Genomic DNA, 15,103 nt, shown 5'->3' with positions numbered 1-15,103 from the left:
AGCTCAAAGATTATAGCTAACTGACTATACAACTCTATACCCAGGATACTGAAGATTTAGAGGTTGTCCAAAATCCCCTCACAGCTGGGTAGATACAACAGGATAAGTAAGAAAGAAGGTGGCAAAGAGAACTGCTGGACCATTCCACCTCTTCTGGAAACTCGTTATCTAAGAAAGCACAAATAATAAGGAAATGAGACCTAAGATAATGAACTCAGCCTTGGACAGTTTTCAGTAATCAAGTCATAGTCTCAGGGTAGCTCTTTTCTTTAGAAATAAATGACATAGACTATAAAATAGAATACCTGAGTTTAATCTGCACTTCATTTCTATCCATGCTTTCTCAGCGGAACTAGTTTCAAAATTTCTGTCTCAGTTTCCTCATCTGTATAATGAAGAAAATATATGTTTGTGGAATGAGTTTTTGAAATATATGAAGACTAAGTGAGATGATGCATATTAAATTCTTAATATTTCCCAGACAATGAATATCAGCCAATATTGGCATCATTAAGATAACTTTAGGAAAAAAAAAAAGATAACTTTAGGGACAGCTACAACCTTATCATTATGCTAAGTGTATCAGCTACTTGAGATCAGCTGCCTAAATTTGTTCTTCTCTATGCTAATAATTGGCCAAACTGAGACTGAACACACAGAAGTCATGTGGGTTTATCTGCCAAAATTAAATGCATATAACAGGAAATATTTGATTGCTTTGGTCTTAAGAAAACTTGGATTAAATGTGTAGCTAATTCATTCCACACAGAAGTAATGTCACGATATACTTCCACATCTCTGGAATGACTTACTGTTTTGTATAATTGAGATTTCATTTACATTTTATAAATATATACATTTTAAATATTACATAACTCACTATATTTTACTTATAAATTAAAACATATCAACCTAGGCTAAGTATCATTTGACTTTGTTTCTCCTCTCAAACGAACATCCACTATTAAACAAATGGACTGTTTTTCCAGTATTTTTGCTATGCATTTAAATGTTGTGTGTGTGTGTGTGTGTGTGTGTGTAGGAGGGTGGTTCTCTACATGGAAGGTACTATGCTGCTTGAATCATTATACTGTTTTTTCACTTAGTAACCCATTTCAGGAATATTTCTCTGTACATACAGTTCTGCCTCCCTTTGCAATTGTTCCAGAATTCTTACCTCACAATATTTCTTTGGTGTATAAACTAAATGTGATATGACTTTCTTTCTGTTTCTGAAATTGCCCAATCCAGTTAAGTTAGTCCTAGACAAAAACTTAAGAATGTCTTTTAGACAGTTTTTGTTTTGGTTTTATAAAATCAGTTGCTGAGATATCCTCTCCACTCCTTGAGCAGCTCTTGAAAAACAGATTTGAGGGTGTCAAGTGACAAAACTAAAATAATTTAGTGATGAGTTTGATGTATTTTATTCAAGGGAAAACAACTTATGGATTGGGAGAATACAGTTCCTCACAAGCAGTGGAGCATTCTTCCAGAGGAATCTGGGACAAGATCGAGTTTTATAGAGAATTAGAAGAGGCAATGGGGAAACAGCATGATTGGCTAGGAGATCAGGGATTCCCTCATAAGGTTAACAGGTCCTGTTTTCTAAGGTAAGCTAACTAAAGCTGAACTGGAGGATTGTGATTAGTGTATGTTAGTGTTCTTTGACAGTGAGGCATTCCCCAAAACTGCGGGCTGACAGGTTTAGTTTAGTGATGTGGGCTGGGCCACTGGGGCAGCATCCCTTTTTTTTTTTTTTTTTTTTTTTGTGGTACGTGAGCCTCTCACTGTGTGGCCTCTCCCGTTGTGGAGCACAGGCTCCGGACGCGCAGGCTCAGTGGCCATGGATCACGGGCCCACCCGCTCCGCGGCATGTGGGATCTTCCCGGACCGGGGCACGAACCCGTGTCCCCTGCATCGGCAGGCAGACGGACTCTCAACCACTGCGCCACCAGGGAAGCCCCAGTATCCCTTTTGTGAGCCCTGATATATGAATCAACTTTATCAGGGGAGTGAGGAGATTGAGAAAGAGTGAACTCTTTTGAACTCAAGAGACAGGAAGAAATTCAGCCCCTGGGCATGCCATTCTGTGCCTCCTCTGGTCTCTAGAGCAATGTTGCTCATCTACCTCGGTGTTGTGATCCTGGGAGACACTCATAAATGAAATTTAAGAAAGAGGTAAGTTTTAATCTGTTTTCTCTCACCTTAGGAGCTATCAGCACTCTGCCTTCAATGTGCCCTCTTCAATGCAACCCCTGAGTGTAGCCACTTCATCATTCCAGCCCATTGGCCCAGAGATCTAGTGCTACTCCTTTTTCAGGTTCAACTCTTCCAGCTAAAGTAGGCACCATGGCCTGTCCATTTACTTTCAATTTAATGTCCATAATGCAAAGAGACTGAGGATGGCATAGGAGAACAAACCCTAAGGCCCCCTCTCTGACAGACTATAATGCACATAGTGAATGTAGCCACTTAGGTACATGATACACACACTATGACACTTCTTTATATAATGAAGGGGGTGGAGGGTATACTGATGGAGAAGTCTCAGCAGCCCCTCATCTCTCACTTTCTTTTCCTCCTTAGCTCAAAGTCCTGAGAGAAGTTCTGTTCATACTTGTCTCACCATTTTACTTTTCTGCCTCTCTCATTTTGATTTTTTCCCAGATTTTCATTATCCAGAAAAGAAGCAATTATTCCTTTACTTGCCCCAAGACATAACACTGGTAGTGTCTTAGAGAGACAGAGGTGACATATGTGAAATGAGTTTATTCTCCATACTAGAGGAGAACTCTAAACTGGGTTTCAAAACCCTTAACTAAGAGGAGAAAAAAAGGTAAATGAATTATTTTTCTCTCAAAAACTCTGTTCCTGATAGATAATCTTTTTCTTGCATTACAGAAACTATTAGTACTTTTATGTTTGCTGATTGCATTATTTTTTAACTCTTTTCAAAGAGATAGATAGAAGCTTTGGGTGAACTGGAGTAAAGAGGGCAGGTAAACAAAAATGAATAACATAATTTTTCAAACTATCATTCACTTTTATCTACCCATTCCCTTAATCATGAAAAATCTTGAATATTTTCACTTTTTCCTATTAAAGCAAGGTTGGAATGAATAGCCTTGTATGTGTCTTCTGTGTGTATGTGATAGCTTCTTTAAGGCAGACAATGAGTATTGGAATTCCAGGATCTGAGTGCATTTAAAATTTTTATTCTTATGGATAAATTGTCTTCCAAAATGGCTGTACTCATCTATAGTCCAAGGAGCAATGTCCAAGATTATCATTTTTCTCACATCATTAGCAACAGTTGACATTAGCAAACAAAAATCCATTTTACTATTAATATTTACCATTATTTTAAAATATTATTAACATGTATTATTTATGGTATCTCACAGATATATACATTTTAAAATTTTATTTTTTAAATTAAACTATAGCTGATTTGCAATATTATATTAGTTTCAGGTGTACAACATAGTGATTCAGTATTTGTACAATTTGTACTCCATTAAAAGTTATCATAAGATCATTGCCCTAATATCCTGTGTTATACAATATATCCTTTTTGCTTATCTAGTTTTTACATAGTAGTTTGTATCTTTCATTCCTGTACCCCTAACATTCCTCTTCCCTTTTGACACTCCCCACTGGTAGCCACTAGTTTGTTTTCTGTATCAGTGAGTCTGTTTCTGTTTTGCTATATACTTTTTTTGGACTTTTTTTTTAGATTCCATGTATAAGTGACATCATACTATATTTGTCTTTCTCTGTCTGACTTATTTCTCTAAGCATAATATTCTCTAGTTCCATCCACATTGCTGCAAATGGCAAAATTTCAATGCTTTATCTCACATTTTCTTTATCCATTCATCTTTTGATGGACTCTTGAGTTGCTTTCATATCTTGGCTATTGTAAATAGTGTTGCTATGAATATTGGGATGCATGTATCTTTTTGAATTAATCTTTTAGTTTTCTTTGAATATGTACCCAGGAGTGGGATTATTGGATCATATGGTAGTTCTATTTTTAGTTTCTTGAGGAACCTCCATAATATTTTCCATAGTGGCTGTACCAATTTACATTCCCTCCTGTAATGCATGAGGGTTCCCTTTGCCAACACTTGTTATTTTTAGGCTTTTAGATGATAGCCATTCTGACAGGTGTGAGTTAATATCTCATTGTTTTGAGTTACATTTCTCTAATAATTAGAGATGTTGAGCATCTTCTCATGTGTCTGTTAGCCATTGTTAGGAATTTGTATGTCTTCTTTGGAAAAAATATCTATTCAGGTCTTCTGCCTATTTTTTGATTGGGTTTTTGTTTTGTTTTGTTTTTTGATTTTGTATATTTTATATATTAACCCCTTGTCAGTCATATCATTTGCAAATATTTTCTCCCATTCCATAAATTTCTTTTAATTCTGTCGATGGTTTCCTTTGCTGTGCAAAAGCTTTCAGGTTTAACTAGGTCCCATTTGCTTACTTTTGCTTTTATTTCTTTTGTCTTAGAAGACAGATCCACAGAATACTACCATGATTTATATCAGAGTGTTCTGCCTATATATCTATATATCTGCCTGTGTATATATATATATATATATATATATATATATATATATATATATATATATCTCAGTGATATATTTTATGCTTTATATCAGTTAGAATGTTTTTGGATTCAAGTAGTAAACATTATCTCTATTCATTAAATAATAGGAAATGTATCACATAATAAGAAGTTTCAAATATATGGTGTCTCCAAGCATGGTATGAGCAAGGCTCCAAATCCACTTCTCTGCATTTCCTTTAGTTCTGATCTGCTCCCTGTGTTTGTTTTGTCCTCAGGCTATGTCTCATTCTGGTCATTTAATGGCAACAGCAGTTTCAGTTCTTGCAACCAGATACAACAGTGTCCAGAGGCATAAAAGAGGCCATTTATCCCTCATGTGCTTATTAGGAGTAAAACCAGAAAAAAAAAATTCCCAGAAGTCATTCCTTGCCTCCAATAATTTCTCAAAAAATATTGACAAACATATTCTTATGCTAAAGCTAGTCACTGGCAAGGAATTAGTTTATATTATACAGATTATAAGGTTGGTTTCTACCCAAGAGGAACCAGCTCCTTTGGCTAGGAAAGCAGCTGGACTTTCTTGAGGCTCATGGCCATGAGGAAAGAGTGGAAGTTAGACTCATGAGAAATTCTGTCATGGAAAAATTTCCAGGGAAGCTGGGGTGAATGTATCTAGGCAGACAAGCGTTTCCACTATGTTTTTTTAAGAAAAAAAGGGAAAATAACTTTCCTTCTGAAGATATCCCAAATGAAGAATAAAATGTCTTCAAATAAAAATATATATAGTATTGTAATAAGTATATAAAGAGAACTAAACACACCTGAGGCTAGAATCCATGGAATTTCCTGACACACAAATTCAATTTATAAAACATTAATGTGTTTTTAAAATACAAAATTATATGATCACTAATATATCTTATAAAATATATAAATTCATACAGATTATTAATTTTAATGTTTCAAAATATGAACAGGAATGGAGCTTAAATATATCTTCTCCAAAAGCCAATTACTGAACAAAATATTTATTTCCATAAGACAGGAAAATCAGAACAACAACATTGTAGGGATCAATATCTGGTTTCTGGTAACAAAAGGACTAGTTGAGTAAGGTTAATCCTGTTCTTTTTACCACTGAAAATGTATCTGAAGGTTGACAAAATATCAGAGCTCATAATTTAGGACCAGTGACTATGAATAAACATTCAAGTAAATATGTAATGAACTAAATGTTGATAAGTACTAAGGACAGGGAAAAAGCAAGGTGAAGGGTTTAAGGAGTGCCAGATTAAGATGGGGTGGCTTGTTAAGACTTCTTTTAGAAACCGATACTTGATCAGAGGCCCTTAGGGAGAGAAGGAAGGACTCACACAGGTATCAGGGCATTTTACAATTCAGGTAGAGAGAAGTACAAAAAATTAGAAAAAAACAATCAAGTGACATTTTCTAGATAAGATAAAAAAGGGAATGCCACAATGATAGAATTATTCACTTTGCAAATCTTATTTTTATTTTTTCTAAATTTTTTACAGTCAAGCCCTAGTTGTAGAAGCATGAAATAATGTATAAAAATTTTCAGTATGTATTGAAACTTTCAGTTAGGTTCTTACTCTATTTCACCAAAGATATTATTGCCAAGGGAAAAATAATGGCTACATCTGGATATATATTTATATTAAACAAGGTTTTTTTCTATATTATAATCAGTGCTTCTAGCACTTAGGCATATCTTTAAGCTTACTACAGACCATACCATTTTTCATTGACAGGTTATGAACATTCAAATAAAGAGATATGGATAAAAATGTGTCAAGGTTTGTAAAACATTTTCTAAGGGAAACACATAATATGTCTGTCATAACTGAGTCACTAGAAAGAGATCCTGGAATGGGCAGAGATAATTATCCAAATCCTACTATACCATCTTGTAGTTTCTCATATAACTCAGTATTCTTTGAATTATTCAAAGGTTGATTCAGTAACATAATACATTTAAGGCTCTTAAAATACAGCATACACTTAATCACTGGTTGCTATTTTTATTATGATACTTATTATTCCATTCCATGTTCAACATGCATCTTTGAGATTGTTAGTTTCTTTCCCTACCACCTATATAGGCTTCAACTCCAGTGTACTTGAAGGTGTTGAACATGTAACTATTCTTGGGAGATGCGTATTGTTATGTGTGTGTCTGTGTGTCTATGTGTTTGTGTCTGTTTACATGTATATATGTGCTATTCTGCTATAAATCTCATAATAGAGTCTGAGTCTATTTTTTGATATTTACTGACAGCTATGATGCTCCACCTCCCACTTTCCCTTTGCTGCACAGTTGAATAAACTGATAAGAAAGCATGAGTGTTCTCTCCTTTGGTGCAGATGGGAAGTTCAAATCATAGAGTCCCTTCCCATGCATGGCAACACTCACCCCAGCTCACTTCATAACCACTAGAAAAACTCCAACTAGCCTCCTTTTCCTGCTTTCTTAAGCCATCTTTTTGACCAGCTTGAGACTCACCCTGTTTTCCCCTGAAAGTCTCATGAGTATACATCATCAGTTTCGACTTTGCAACCAAATGTTTGACAGGGATCCATCCTCTCTCTGTAGAGTGGCCAAAGTACATCTCTTTCTGTTTCTTACTTGTTCCAGTTACTTATTTTGTCACTTATTTCACTCAGAATATTTTTATTTCAAACACAAACACACACATAGGTATATGTACATCGAGATTTTGTTTCCTGATGCATAGTGTTTACATGCATCAGGAAACAAGATATTTGTATCCCTATTGGTTGATACTGGCTTGGCATGAATTCTCTACCACTACAAAGGGAACTGGGAAAAACATTTTTGTTTCCTCCCATGAACCTAAGTAATGCTACTTTGGGATATATATCCAGGTCTGGTATTGCATATGCATATCTTTTGCTCATTTTTCTATTTTTATTCCTTGATTTGCAGGAATTATTTATATTGTATATATTAAATATTATGTCTTATTGTGCTTTTCACAAATATCTTCTTCCAGGTAATTATCTCTCTGTTAACCCAACTCTGCTTCTCTTTCCTGCAAAGGCAATTTTATTTAATGTGGATGAATTCACAACTTCCTTACCATTTGTGCTACATGGGTCCTGTTTAAGAAGTATTTCCCTATGACTAGTTAACTAGGATAGTCTCAACATTTTGTCCTCTAATTTGAGTCTATATATTTTTATTTAATGTAAGATAAGGATCTAGTTTTATTTTTTCTCTAAATAGTGATCCAGTTTTCTCAAGATTAAAAATGAAACATATTTTTCTTTATTGATTGTAATGAACTCTTTATCTTGTATTGTCATATAAGCATAGGTTGTCTCTTATTTTTCTGTTCTGAACCATTTATTTATATTCTGTAGCTTCTTACTGTGTGTTAATATTTAGTAGGGTGAGCCCTCATCATGCTTTTTCTTTTTTCAAACATTAACTATTTAATGATCTTTACTTTTAAAATAAAAATTTTCCTGGGATTGCATTTAGGTACTAGTTTAATCAGCCATTTAATCCATTAGCCTGTTAAATCTTTTTATTTATTCAACTAATTTTTAATAGAGTACTATGGTATTTGTTTATATAGTCAATAGTTATAAAATTTCCCTGATGATATTGAACATTACTTTTTCTAAATAAAATTTTTAAAATTCAAATTTATTAGGTTTTATTAGTAACAATTACACAGAATAAAATTCAGAAATTCATCAATGATTGTCACCAGTATGTGCTCCTTTGTGGCTTTTAAACAGTATTTCTCATGAGTCAAATTTATTCATAGAAGAGTTGAATTTCATGCATAGCTTCATAATATGGATATAACAGGTCATCCATCCATAAAATTAATGAAAGCATATCTTTTATGAAAATGTTTCATAAAGAACATTTTTAAAGTTAAATTTATTGAATTTTCATGAATACATAATATTCACATATGCTCAAAAGAAAGAAAAGGGAAAATGCTTTATGAAATTCATGAGCAACATTTGAACTCAAATTAGGAAATCTACTGTCAATTCTCCTGATTAGCAGTTTAAACCAGTATTAAGTATGAAATGATATCAGGAGTCTACAATCAATGAATCTAACTGTGGAGATTTTTATACATGGTTCCACTCAATGCTAAACAATCCTTACTTCATGAAGTACACCAGGGTAGCTATTCCACAATTTTCCTTGGTTATCCAAAAATATATATATTTGAAAAATTAGTATATCTTCAGGACATGTTATCTTATTTATACACACATAATATGTGTTCATAATAAGATGGAAGTTTTGTACAGAGTTGTCAGCAAGTTTTAAAGTCTTGCTTAAAACTTGGGTGGTCCAAAATAACCTTGATAAGCAATTGCCCTTAGAATATTTTTTATTGAAGTATAGTTGATTTACAATATTAGTTTCAGGGGAGTAACATAGTGAGTCAATATTTTTATAGATTATACTTCATTTAAAGTTATTACAAAATAATAGATATATTTCCTTGTGCTGTACAATATATCCTTTTTGCTTATCTATTGTATACAAAGTAGTTTATATCTCTTAATTCCCTACCCCTATATTGCCCTTTCCTGCTTCTCACTCCCCACTGGTAACTACTACTTTGTTCTCTATATCTGTGAGTCGTTTCTGTTTTGTTGTGGTTTTGATGTGCATTTCTCTGATGATTAGTGATGTTGACTATCTTTTCAATGTGCCTATGGACATTTGTATATCTTCTTTGGAAAAATGTCTGTTCAGGTCTTCTGCCCATTTTTTGTTTTATTGGGTTGTTTGGTTTTTTGATATTGAGTTGTATGAGGTGTTTATATATTTTGGATATTAACTCCTTATCACTTATATCATTTGCGAATAAGATACTGAAAACTCCTTGTTCAGTTATTTCTAAGATGTTAGAGCTTTCATTACTATTTTGAGCTATATATGAATATTATATTCTATAATACCATACAACCATATGGTAATGCACCTAATTCCAATGTAGGTGATTAAGTGATTGGCTTTCATTATATGCCTATCAATCTCCATTTACAAACAGGAGTGAGATAAAAATAATCACAGTTATTATTTTTTACAAGAAGGAAGGGAAAAAAAAAGAGATGGGACTGTCTCTAGAGAAATGTTAGACAACTCGAGGGAGGTAGACAGTGTGTTTCTGAGTCATTACTATTCTTCTTCCCAATTTTCCTGGATTTTGATCAAAATATAGGTAACAGCCAGGTGGACATTTCTCCAACTGCTATTGTTCTTTGTTGGAAGGGACTGAATATCACAACACCAAGAGTCATCCTTAACAAAGTTGAAGCAAGAGTAGACAACTTCCCACTTATGATGTCAAGACATTTACACCAGGCAGCTGAATCCTTCCTGCTCAGATTGGTCAGGGTATTTTATTAACTGGTAATAAGGTGATATTGTTTTCAATATTATATATAATTTATATTTTGTGTCATATTTACCATACTGTGGCAGGTGTTACTATACTTTCTAATTGCTTATTGCTGGTGTGGAAAAATTACTGTTACATTTGACCAAATATTACCATAATCTCTCAACCACTTGAGCAGATGGTTGATTTCATTAGGTTTTTCACAGTGATCATCATATTATCTTCAAATAATGAGAACTTAATCTATTCCCACCAATTCTTTTTTTTTTTCTTTCTACTACCTTATAGCATTGGAAAGTATTATTTTAAACAATAGAAGCAGGATCAAAGATCCATGTGTTTTCCTGATTTTAAAGTGGATATGTCTGAAGTTTTTCCATTAAATGTAATGTTTACTGAATATTTTGGGGATGTAGCCATTATCAAACTATAAATATTCCTTTCTCTTCCAAATTTTCTAAGATTTTCTTTTCCTTGCAGACAATATGGAATACGAAATTCTTCTGTAAAGTAACACCTTAACATTTTGACTATAAATTTGTCTCTTGTGAGACAGGTTCTTGTGTGTCATATCCTTAAAGTTCAATCACTCATAAATCAAATTTCTGAAATATCAAGCTTTAACACTAATTTTAATCATTGTAATCAAATTAAGAGTTAATCAGTGCATGACGTTTAAATGAAAATCAGTAGATATGTTTTTAACCATCCTAACTACAACAGATAATTCCAAACTGCCTCAGGATATATAGTTGCAAATTTCATTTTGACCAAAACCATAAGAAATTATTCTAAAAATAAAGATAATACTGCATTTTTTTATGCAAAGCTAAAATCAAACTTAAATATGCAGAAAACTCCTTTTTGATTATTTACCACACCTTGTGATTATTCACATATACCTGACTAGTTGCATGTATTAAATTTTAACAAAATCACTTAATAAAAAACATATCTTTTGTCTTAAAAATTATTTTTAACTGTCAGTGGTCTTATAAAAGTACTTTAAAATGGCCTAATGAGTCTTCTTATGAATGCCCATTGCAAATGTTCTTATAAATGTCTATTTTTGAAGTTCATAAAAATAGATTTTGAAATGTTCTTACAAATATCCCTATGATTTGGACTTACTGATCAGGAGAATAGAAATGTTAGAATTGCACTTTATTAGATTTTTATCAAATTGTAGGTAATTATAAGTCCTGCTGTGGAACAAGCCCAGTGATATATAATATAGAAAATGTGTGTGTGTGTATGTGTATATGCTTAGAATCTCCCTGGGAGGAAATGATTACATAATAAATAAAATTCAAAATAATATAATCATGTACAATAAATGTAAGATGAATCTGAAGAAGATAAATATGCATACGGATTTGAGAAAAAGAGCTAGGTGTTGAGCTGAATATTCAAAGATGAGAAAAATTAGAAAAGTTGATGAAGTAACTACATTTACTATGATGAAGGGTTGTAGTAAATGTAGTTAATTTTTATGCCATCATACTGCACTAAATCCAAAAATATCTTAAAGGTTTATTAAGTATCTTTATCATAGAAACAAGTTATTTTAACTCTCACTGATACAGGAAGACAAAGACAATCTCTTTCTTCTCTCTCTGTATAAATTATCCATTTATTGATATATAATTCTTTTTTTTTTTTTTTGCGGTACACGGGCCTCTCACCATTGTGGCCTCTCTCGTTGCAGAGCACAGGCTCCGGACGTGCAGGCTCAGCGGCCGTGGCTCACGGGCCCAGCTGCTCCGCGGCATGTGGGATCTTCCTGGACCAGGGCACGAACGCGTGTCCCCTGCATCGGCAGGCAGACTCTTAGCCACTGCACCACCAAGGAAGCCCTGATATATAATTCTTAAATAAATTACATCAAAGAGTAAAATCTCAGCTTCATAGTCTTCCTCATGTGAATTTTTGTACTCAAATGTAATAGGAACATAACAAAAATAATGCTGTTAACAACTCCCTTTGTATTGACCTGTATTAATATAAGCCTTTTATACTGATTCTTACAGATGTCTTTTGTGGTAGACTTGTGTTGCCCTAGTGTCCTACTTTGATTTATTTTCCAGATTTGTAATGCATTAAACCTTGGTCAATATAGCAACAATGGCAGCCGAATCATCAGTACACCTGGTCATTGCCTTTAAACTTTGAATCTCTATGGATAACAGACAACTATGGGAGAGGAGTGATCCAAAACTTTCACAAAACAGTGGATTAAGAATCACTTTTACCACTAACTCTTAAAGAATAATGTCTGTAGTCATGGAAATGTTGTGATCACTAAAAACAATTTTAAAAATGAGAGACCTGATGAATTTGTCTTACATGTATCAGCAGTATTTTTCACTGCTTATATTTTAATGTAATCATATAATATATATCCTTAATAGAGAGAGATGAATGTTTTTAAGCAGGGCTTTTTAGACATGACAAAGTTAGCAATTAGCAAGGTCACATCATTGTCAGTAAAGTTTCTAGAATATAGAGGCATTAATTGTTTGGTGGATTTAAAAATAAAGTGATTTATTTGCTTTCCAGTTTCATACCTGGATGCAGCTCAGTTATTAGCAGGTGTGGGCATATTGTCCTCTAATCAAATTTTTCAAACCATCTCTATTAAGAAGTCAGTAAAACAAAGTATTGAAATGCAGATTGCATTGATTTGCTCCAAGTTAATGAAAGGTAAGAGGAAAGAGTTATCTTAGGGTAAATCAATATAATCTACATTAAAGTACATTGTCTCTTAGAGTGCCAGGAAATATTCAGTGATCTCCATTATAAAAGTGGCCATTGTGACCACCTTATGTTGTCAGTCCTTAAATTTATGTCCCTTGCACCTCAAGGTAAGCAAGGTTTGTAAACTTTTTACAACCTAAATTTAGATTCCAGCTAGTTTCCTCTCAGTGATTCTAGTTTCTGGTCAGTTAGGGAATTAGTGTCTGGTTAATTTCATCATAAATAAATATGAATATCCAGATTCTAAATATTATATCTTCAACAAATTGATGTTTTTAGGTCACTTCTATACCAAAGCCTATACCTTTATTATAATCTTGGTTATTATGAAATCATGGTTTTCTTAAATATTGGCATCTCAAAAATAAATCTATGCTTTTACTCTGATATTCTCTCTAAAAAGTATTTACTAGTGGTGCTGATGATTCTTATCATTTTTTAAGTAAGCCAAAGGAACTTTAAGTCATTTCCCATGTGATATTAATTTCTTTGTGTGAATAAAAATGAACTTGTAAATTATTTCTAGGAAAGTATAAAACAGCAAAGTTGAGCCTATTTCATTTACATAAAACTGATTCTTTTACATTATAAATGTATAGGAAGAAACAAAATCTAAGATGTTCTTTAATCTCTTCATTGTGATATATCATAAACATTTCTTCATTTTTCAATTTATAAAACTTCTCAAAATTCTCTTTGATCAAGGGACAAATGCATTTCCATGTCACAAAAGATGATGTTGAATGTAAGAGGGAGGTATGGAAAAAGCAGTGCATTTGAGATCATGTTCATTATTGCTTGACTGAGGAGTTACTTTTTGTAGGCCTGTTCTGAGAATGGGACTAAGGTGAAAAATCCTGAGTCTTCTAGAATATTTGAAACAGTTCAAAACTATGATGCTATAGGTCCATAAGTACAAATATTTTGAAAAACTCTTAAAATTACAAATTTGGATAATTTGATAAGTGACTCTAACCTGAATTTATTTTCATTTTATGTTTGCAAATATGCATGCAAAATTGCTTAACAATTAAAGGAAGCATTCCTGACAAAATGTGATTTTACACTTTTCTTATTTTCTCCATTTTATGTATTGTAGAACTATTTATTAGCTGTCTATTCAAGAGCCATCCTCCTCTTCTGATTTACTCACAGTACCTTCATTATAAAAACGAGATACCACAATGCTCTGGGAAGTTGAGCCCAAAGTCTTCTAATTCAATCATAATACATAATCTTATTCCCCCTTTTCCATGACTGGTTGAAGCATAAGGATATCATTAAACTCTGAAGAATGAAATGTACTGGGATATTTGATGAAACAATTTAGGAGAAAATTTTCCTTCTAATAGAAGAGAAACATATTAAAGTGAAATTACTCAGCTCATCTGACAAAAAGAATTTGAGAAAGTTATGCCTGCAGTGGTTGCATCTACCCTGTGACCATGTGTTGAGAGAGAATGTACTAGCAATGGCAATAGGAAGGTACAAAGAGGAAGGGATTTTTGAGGTGACCAGTGTATATACCACTAAATCAACCAGTTGGAACCATCTATCTTCATATTTCTTTTAAAGTAAGATAGTAACTTCATGTAATGTAAGATAATGCATTGTTGAAAACATTTTTTGAGTATTCTGTTACTCACACGCCAGTGTTTTCAGATTTACTGAAGTCCACAGATGTCCCAAACATTTTCTTCCAAGAATGAATTCACCATATTTACACATATTTCCATCAGGGGAAACAATATCCTCTTCAAACAACATTAAAAATAATATAATGTAATACTTATTTGCCCCTATCATCTTTAGGATCTTTTCTTTTACAGCGAGTCTCCATTTTGAATCAAAAGTGAATTAAGCCCACCACTTGTGAACCTCTTTAGCCATTTTTAGAATATTTTTCTTTAGGTTGCACTCTCTCTTGTATCAGTAATATCTTTTTGTCTGTACATCAATTCCTGCATGCTCTAGTATCTCCCAATTTAAAACAGAAATAGAAAGAAGACCCAACCATTCCTAGATTCCAATTTTGACCTATTTCTCTGTTCTTTATATGACAGAATTTATTCATGGTTTTTACACTACTTTTTTTTTTTTAATGCTGTTCTTTGTGTTTTCTCCCTCTTCAACCCGGGCTAGCCTGTTTTCTGATCCAGCATTTCCCTTACTTAAAATGACATTGATTTCCTCCATTTTGAAAATCTCAGTGGTCCCTCTGCTATTCTCCTTTTATTTGCCCAATCAACAGCATCCCAGATAGACAGTGCTTTCCTTGTGCAACACTTCCTCTCTGCTCATGTGACCCAAATATTTTAATTTTTTTTCCAATCACTATTCT

Source organism: Mesoplodon mirus, assembly GCF_964341445.2.
Source record: "Mesoplodon mirus genome assembly, chromosome: 2".
NCBI classification, from domain to species: domain Eukaryota; kingdom Metazoa; phylum Chordata; class Mammalia; order Artiodactyla; family Ziphiidae; genus Mesoplodon; species Mesoplodon mirus.
Note: the sequence above shows the minus strand (reverse complement) of the source record.